Genomic DNA, 6,585 nt, shown 5'->3' with positions numbered 1-6,585 from the left:
CAAAAAATATATATATTGGTTATATTTACCATTATGTATATATATACATAAGCAAACAAGTGCAACAAAACAAGAAAATGGGCTGACAATTGACATATGACTCATAGAGTAACATGCAGACACAGAAACAAAACTTCCAAAGCTTTGTTGACCACAAACAGTAACCAATATAAATCTGAGTAAAAGCAAAAAAAAAAAAATCATTAAATATGCATTGCTGCTAATGAATAAAATACTAGCCAGGACCCTTTGAAAAGAGAATCCACCAACCTCTTATTAGTTGTAGTGTCACAGCTGTGTACCGTAGGTTCATTAACCCTGCAATTTCTTCACCCCTTGCTCCAGTGCTTTGAAAATCTCCTGCTCTCTCTCTGCTCTCTCCTTCCTCTTGGTATCCCTCTATACCTTACTTTCGGGGGAGGGCTTATATTTCACCCTTGCATGATTAGCACACTAGGGCTTACATAGTTTCTTAGTCTCACCAGCTCAGCCAATATCATATTGCAAAGGACCTATGTTATGCTGCACTTTTACGCAGCTTCTGGGTTTAAGAACAGATTGTTAAAATTCTTGTTGAGCAGCTAAATGCAAAATGTTAAGATATTGAAGGTTGCTGTAGTCTCGCCAGCTCTGCCAACAAAGCCCGTAAGTCTCTTTTTTATATAAATCAGAATTTATTGCAAAAGACCTGCTTTATATTGTAGCGGCATACCCTTAAAATATACCATACACTGGATTTATTAAATGAGTATACCTCGTCACAATGTCTTGTGTTGCACTACTTTTGTTCAGCTGTGCTAATTGCACCCTTGTTGTGTTTCTCTCCGACTGTAGAAACTGTCAGCCTAACTCATACCCCTAAATCAGATACTGATCTTGACAGTTTTTTTCTTTCATTTTATTTTTCTTTCATTTAGTTCATATGACATAATTATGTTTTACTGGGCCAAATTTTCCATAGTACAGCAATAATGCGGCCATGGCCTTCATTTCAATGAGGTATGGCATGTTTTTTACTGTGGCACCTAAAGGGCAAGGAGTCTCCACATTGCCATAGCTTGGCAGTGAAACAGGAAATATTTATGTCTTGAAGAGGAAATTTTTTATGTTAAGTACTTTGGCCCTGATTTAACAATAAAATCCACGCTCGCTGGAACATTAGAAAGAATGATTTTTTAGGGGAACAGTGACTTTTAATGCAAGCTCGCCAGTGTAAAGCTGCCGGAGATGCGCGGCTCTGGCCGCGAGCTTTTTCAGTTGCTGAATAGCGCGACGGCGTACGATTTCGGATCGCGAATACGAATGCGCGATCGATCATCCCATTCTGCTTGATGAATTAGGGCCTTTGTGTACATCTCTTTCTAAGGTACTGTGGTTACACTTCACTCAACTAAATTGGGCAGTAATCAATGCATTTCCACCATGTACATTGTATTTGTTAATTATGGTAAAACAAGAGATGACCAGCTATTCTGTACTTGATAATTTAAACACACACACCCTCTTGCTAAGGGACACTCTTTTTCCAGGTCTGAATTTGGAAAATTGAAGTTAAAACACTTGTTTTATTTAAAAAATTATTTCTATTTAAAAACATAAAAACACTAAAATATGGGGTGCATACTACAGTGTATTTAGCCTACGTATTAGTGTTTAATAGTGTAGTGATACTCAAACATACACTCAGTGTTCTATGCCTGACAGTTGGAAGCAAAAAAGTAATTGGAATAAAGGAATACCTTGTAAATCAATTGAAATCAATTTTCCTAGCAAAGAAAAGGGAGTTCTGGGGACCTATAACATAATAATATGTGTGTGTGTAAAGTCTGCTTGTCAGATTCTGCAGCCTAACTACTCTTTGCGTTCAATCCCTTAGATCTCCTAAATTGTTGGTTGTAATTGCCTAAAAATTTTAGGGTACACAGGAGACTCTCGTAGCAACTAATAACCAACATTTCTTTTATTAATTTCTAGAATTTTAAAATATGGGTAGGTAAATCATAGGTAATTTCATTAGCATGGCATCATTAGAACATAAAAACCTCTGCCTATCAAACTGTCCACTTCCCTACCTTGAACCCTAATTTCTCTAGAACAGAGAGGTGCAGTAAAAACAGAATCATAGGTGCAAGTGGGGGACACTTGTGGCTAACTTCCCCAAACTTTCATCTCCATGGCATCATTACATAAACTTTGTCCATCAAAACACGCTGCCCTGTTACCCATGACTTACCCTACCAGTACCTGAACCCCAATTTGTTTTGATGGGCAGAGTTTTTTATTGTCTTGATGATGCCATTGTGATAAAACTTTAGGGGGTGTTATCCACAGTTTCCTACACCTCCCCATTCCAGAAACATTTGGGGTTCCAGTGTTAGAAGTGGGCAGTAACGTGTAACAGGGCAGTGCGTTTGCCATAGTAATGAAATTTTAGTGTGTGTATGTGTATGTGTGTGTGTGGGGGGGGAGGGGTTATCCAAAGGTGTCTACTCACCGCACCTACATTTTCGGCTTTGTACACCCCACCATTGGGAAATTGGGAATCAAAGAAGAAAAGCAGATAACATAGTATGACCGTTATAGATTTGTGAGAGATAAGTATTAATTTAGGGGCCCTTCCCCAATGTTCCTTTCTATGTAGGTGGCCCCAGGGGTCCCCAATTTGCATTTTTAATTTAGGACTCCAAGGCGCACTTGCTTTTAATACTGCAACCCCAATGTTGTATATTCACAAGATTTTACAATTCTGATCCCCAAATCATGAAATTTGTAAAAGCTGGGTTGCTGAATTTGTGAATGGTGCTAACCATAAGTGTTCCCTGTGCACCCTGAACATTTTAAATCATTATGACATACAGTTTAGGGGAAATGGATGCTTATACACAGAGAGCTTTAAGGCTGATGAATGTGACATGCGGCATTTATACACACACTGCTCTGATGATGTCATTACACACACCCACTGGGCAGAGACATTGTTTTCCAAAAGACTCGGCACAGTGGGGGGGGGAGGGGGGGGCTGTGTCCTGATCTCCTCATAGCTGTGCTGTGCTCTTCTCACTCCGCCCGGCTCTAATCAGCAATCAGCTCTTATCAGCGGAGAGCAGAGAGTTGTTTTTGGGATGTGAGAGGAAACCAGAGTGCCTGGAGGAGACCCACGCAAACACAGAAAAAACATACAGTAAATCATCTTTGATTTAGGTCAATAAGGAAAGAGAAGGGGATATATTTAGAACCTTCAACATTGCCTTGTTAATGTTTAAACCAGAGACTTTCCCAAACATATAGAGAACCTAAAGGAGGTTGGTTAGAAACAAAAGGAGGATTGGTGAGGAAGGTTAAGATGTCATTAGCTTATAGGGTATATTGATGTTGAAGTACCTCAAAACTGACATCCATGATGGATGGATGCTAGGGCCAAGAAAGTGGCAAGCCCAAACTGAAGGGATATACATGGAATTGGTACAAAACTTGGACATGACATGAGACACCATGACAATTAACATTAAATCAATATATTAACTGTATTATGTAAGAAAGCCCAATTTTATGTGTGATTGTGTCTGTTTTACACAATCACACAAATTGGGGTTTCTTACATAATACAGCAAGACCCTATGGTGAGTAAATTATATATATATATGCAACATCATAAGACGATCGTATAATAATCAATACATTATGTGAAAAGACACTTATTTTTTTTTTCATATTCTTGCAAATTTAGATAAATATGTGTACCTTAGGGATGCACTAAACCTACCGTCCCTCGCCTATTTTGTTGGTTGTTAAATTTGTTCTGCACTAATATATTTGGAAGCATGATATATGAAACTGTCTTTGTACATTTCCTAATTATAATCCATTTTTGCATTTAGATATGTTGTTGATCTCATTAATCCCCTGGGGAAGCAAAATAGGGCGAAACGCGTCAGGTTCTGTGAGATACTTTTTGAACATGTGTTAAATAGCTTTTTACTAAAGAATCAATTCACATAAATAGTTGTTGTTTTTTTGTTGCTATATGTTCATTTAATTGTGTTTAGAATAGTATGTCTCTGGTACAGTCAGGACCATTTTAAAATATTTCAAGAATAAATATTTGCCTGCAAAGCCTGTCTGCTTCTACTCTCTATGTGTTTCTCCAATTAACAGTACCAATATCCACCAATAGGACATGTTCAAGTTACATAAAAATATAGCACCTAATGGTGTGCATGTCCTGCCTCAACTGGATTCAGCTGTCAGACTGTCAGATACACACACACACACACACAAATAAGTCAATGCAAAATTCATTGATTTGGAACGCAAATTTGCAGTATCAAGATTAAATAGAGCTCAAAAACCACATGCTTACTCTGACAGGAAATGAAGGTATGTAATCACTTAGTGTAGGTAGGTACTATTACCAATTTAATAATAACTATATCCTTAAGACGTGTGTGTGCAGACCTGGCATCCTAATGTCAATTCCTATGTAGGTAAGAGGAGTATTCTATGTTCATGGCTATATGATTATTTAGTGCCATATCTCTGAAGAAAACATAGAGACAGAAGTCATAAATAAGGGGACCACAAGTATAATAAAGACTGCGCACCATATCATGTATAAAGAAATAACATTAAATTGGGCAGATGATCATTAAAAAGAGAGCAAGCTGCCATGGGAGGGAGGAGAGAAGCTAGGCAAAGGAAAGGAACAGCGTGTTTGCCACACAAGGAGGATTCTTCTTCTTTTTGTCATACTAATAGTGATACTTATCTCAAGGGCCATTTATTTCTACAGTGCCGTTTGTAAACTGTACTAGTTTTGTATGCTTGTCCATCTCTATCTAGCTTGGCATCTTTTTATGTTATCTTAACCTAAAGATAAGATTAGGTAGGCATTTGCAGCCACAGCTAGCGAGAGAAATGAATGTCACATCTGACATTAACCAACCACAAGTCTTTGCATTAGGACCACAGAGGTCACAAAATAAACCAAAAAAACTGCACAGGTCTGCCAGCATGAACATGGCAAATTGCTTTTTTTTTCATGTTATGCTGTTCAAGTCAAAACTTGAACCTTTTCACTGCTGCTTCTTTTAATTTTTCACACATCTGTTAAAATGCACATTTCCCACATTCAAAAAATATAGGTGCCTCCCTAACTATAAAATCAACTTAAATAAATCCAAAGTCTTTTCTGTCTCACTTAGACCTAGTTTCCTATTTATAGGGACTTCAAAGTGTAAGGCCCTGGTCTACTCTCCAGATGTCAGTCCCCAAAACCTACACCACAGTCTATGCCCATAGCAAGCCCCCACTCTGCCTCAGGAGACTGCTTGTGTCTCCCTGTACACGGTTGTCCCCAGGACTTTAGTGCACAAAGAATGGCGTCTGGGGAAGGGCTGGCAAAGGGCCAGCAGCCCACAGAAAGCACTACAAGGTTCCTACAAAGGCAAATCAAGAACACTCAGTCAAGGTCATACACGGGCGATCAGGGTATCCAAGGGTAAACACAAAGCAGATTCTGGGTTACCGGCAAAAGGTCGGTCCAGGCAGCATACAATCAAAAGTCAGGAAAAGGCAGAGTCAGCAATAGTAAATCAAACAAAACATACACCAGCAGCAAATCAGCCCAGCTAAATGCAACAACATGCACTGGTAGCTGAACGCAGAGGGGCTATAAGGACCCAGAAGCCAACTGTAGCGTAAGATGGAGATCAGGAACTACTTTGCTCATCAGCTACAGCACAGCTCCAAATCTCTTCAGCCGCAGAGACTCAGAACAGGGGATGCTGAAAGGTCAAACACAGCTCCAGGAAAACATGGATGCTGCTAGGCACAGAGCTGAAGTCAGACAAAATTACTAGATGATCTCTGCTTCTGTAAGTGCTGTCACCGCATGAAAAAAGCCACTTACACTCTATTGCGGTGGCCCTTTAACACTAGTCTTAAACACCTGTAGCATAAAACCTTCCACATAACCATCTCTGATGTCATCTATCTCGGGACAACCCTCTTTCCCACCTGGCATAATTGACCCTATTTTCCATGCATAAAGGCCTATCGGTATATTCTAGGTACATCATTTTTGAGTAACTCCTAGTGGGTGGATGTCCAGCAATTACGAATCACAAAAATATTCATAAGCTAGATTTCTGGAAGACCATACAACCAGGACATTTCCTATGCTTGCTACTCCCTTCTTAAACATTTTCAAGACAGTTATTGCCATTGGAATCAATGTGTAACACTTCTTGTTATATCATGGGTGATGATAGAGCCTGGGGAACTTAGAGACAGTCTGTAAACACAGTGGGTCTGATTTATCAAAATTCTGACTGGAGAAGAAAAGACTGTCATGAATGAACCTGGGTGATCCGGCATACCTGGAAAAGATCTGGACCAAGATTGAAAACTGCCAAATACTATCAAATAATGAAATCCATTCAAAGATTGCTGGATCACCCAGTTTCACCCATGATAGTCAATATCTCCAGTCCTGGAGAGTTTTAATAAATCACTCCCATTGTTACAATATTATTAGGGTCTTTCTGCAGGTGTAGCTGTAGTTTTTGCTTTATTTAGTAATTGTTA

The sequence above is a fragment of the Pyxicephalus adspersus genome, chromosome 2 (assembly GCF_032062135.1).
Source record: "Pyxicephalus adspersus chromosome 2, UCB_Pads_2.0, whole genome shotgun sequence".
Lineage (NCBI taxonomy): Eukaryota > Metazoa > Chordata > Amphibia > Anura > Pyxicephalidae > Pyxicephalus > Pyxicephalus adspersus.
This window is presented reverse-complemented; position numbering follows the sequence as displayed.